Here is a 2,375-nt window from a genome sequence, read left to right on the forward strand (position 1 = left end):
AATGGGGAGTGCATTGAATCTATAGATTGCTTTGGGTAGTATGGACATTTTAATGATGTTGATTCTACCAATTCATGAACACGGTATGTTCTTCCATCTGTTTATGTCTTCCTCTGTCTCTTTTTTCAGTGTCCTGTAGTTTTCCACATAAAGGTCTTTTACCTCCTTAGTTAAGTATTCCTAGGCATCTTAATTATTTTGGTGTGATGGTAAATGGGATTGTTTTTTTAAATCTCTCTTCCTCTAAGTTCACTATTAGTGTATAAAAATGCCATGAATTTCTCGGCATTAATTTTGTATCATGCTACATTGCCGAATTCTTTTTTTAATTATTTAATAAAGGTTTATTTTTCAAAATGTACAGGCGGTGTGATCTGTTGTTCATGCATCTTCTCCAGCAGCTGGGGTGTCCCCACCCTTGGTGTTTCTGGTGTAAATCACTTGAGCTCTGTGCTTTGAGACTAGTTTTATAAGTCCTTTACTAAGGAGCTCCTGAAGGGCTGCCCTGGCCAAGGAGCCACGAATCTTCAGCCTCTTGGAGACCACTGCTGGGGTTATAAGCTTGTAGTTGGGAACTTCCTTACAGAGCTTGTCGTATGTGGCTTTGTCAAACAAGACCAGATTATTGACCTTGTCCTGAACTTTGCCTTTAAACCACTTCTTCTTTTTGGCCTGGGCCCCGACTTGTTCAAGGGGTCTTTGTCTTTCTTGGCTGACTTTCCAACATCTTTCTTCTTCTTGTCGTCCTTGGGCAGCATTGCGGAACTCGGAGAGCAGGGATGCGCTGCTGCCTCCCCAAGATGTCGGCCCAAGAGAAACTCATTTATTAAGTCTAATAATTTTTTGATGGAGTCTTTAGGGTTTTCTGTTTACAATACCGTGTCATTTGAGAATAATGACAGTTTTACGTCTTCTTCTCCAATTTGGATACCTTTTATTTCTTCTTCTTATCTAATTGCTATGGTTAGCCCTTCCAGTACTATGTCAAACAGGAGTGCCCATATTCTATTTCAATGTTTTCTATACATAGATTGATGTCCCTAGTTATGTCTCATTTTACTCTTCTGATTATTCAGCTTAAGCAATGAAATTTTCCTGCTCAGATAGATGTACATATAAGTGTCACAGGAAAACACTTTGGACAGCTGTCTGATAGTGAAAGGCTAAGATCCTTCTTGTTTGATGCACTAAAAAAAATATGGAACCCTGGCTGGTGAGCCTCGGTTGAGCACTATTCCATGCACCGAATTGTTACCGGTTCTATTCTCAGTTGGGGCACATGCACAGGTTGTGGTTTTGGTCCTGTCAGGATGGGTATGGGAGGCAACTAATCAATTTTTCTCACATCAATGTTTCTCTCCTTTCCTCTCTCTCTAAAATCAATAAAATTATATATTTTAAAAAAGAAATGGGCATTTTTACAATAAAGTTTATTTGTTGAAATGAAAAAATTAGAAGAAAGTTTTCTCCTTTCCTCTAAGTAGAAGCACTTCCCAGAGTTACTAACTAGTTCTTCTACAGCCACAAAATAATTCCTCACATTGGGATGCTTCACATTTGATAAGTAGCATGCCTGGAATAGTCTCTCTGCTCATCTGTATTGTCTTTTATATCCTCTACAATGTTGAACTCCATACCGCTAACATGAGCCTTGTGTGAGGTATATATTTAAAACATCATTGATGTATTGAACCTTCTCATGAGTCATTGAAGGCACAATTCAAGTAATAAGTCACCCTTCCTTCTGTCCCTGCTTTCTCTCCTTCCCTTCTTCTTTCCCTCCCTGCCCCTCTCTGATCTTCTCTTTCATTAACTTACTTAGAAATGTTGGTGAGGAGATAATTAATGTCAACTTTAACTTAGCTATTTGTAATGTTCTGTATAACAAATTGGAGATTCTGAGTTGGTGCAAAACCTGAAGAGATGTATTGTGAGGGAACTTTTACTTAAAAATAAAGCTACATAGCAGTTTATATCTCTTACCAGTGGCCCAGCGCACAAATGCATGCACATTAGAAGGGAATTAATTAGAGAGACAAAATGGCGGCAGAATAGACAGATGTGTCCCGAGCCTTGTCCCGCAGCAAATAGAATGAGCAACTGAAACAAATAACATCCAACCCAAAGTGGTGAAGGAGACTCAGCTGGTGAGACAGTTTGCAGCCGGGAAGAGCAGAGGATCCCTGGAGAAAGGTAAAATCAAGGAACTGGGCAGAAGAGTCTGCCAGACTTCTGAGCGCAGAGGGTCAGTGGGAATCCGCACGGAACCAAGCTGCATTCCTTGAGACAGGCACAGCATCTGACTGAGGAAAGGAGGTCAGCAGGACTGCTGGAGGCAGGGGATTCTAGATCTGGGTGCACAGTCATGAAAGGCT

At 40.5% G+C, this 2,375-nt stretch overlaps 1 pseudogene; it reads right to left on the bottom strand.

Annotated features, from left to right (window-relative positions):
• Positions 1-331: 331 nt before the first annotated feature.
• On the bottom strand, positions 332-813 carry LOC102247467 (annotated as a pseudogene).
• Between the last annotated feature and the right edge of the window lie 1,562 nt (positions 814-2,375).

This window comes from Myotis brandtii, unplaced genomic scaffold (assembly GCF_000412655.1).
Source record: "Myotis brandtii unplaced genomic scaffold, ASM41265v1 scaffold394, whole genome shotgun sequence".
Classification (NCBI taxonomy): Eukaryota; Metazoa; Chordata; class Mammalia; order Chiroptera; family Vespertilionidae; genus Myotis; species Myotis brandtii.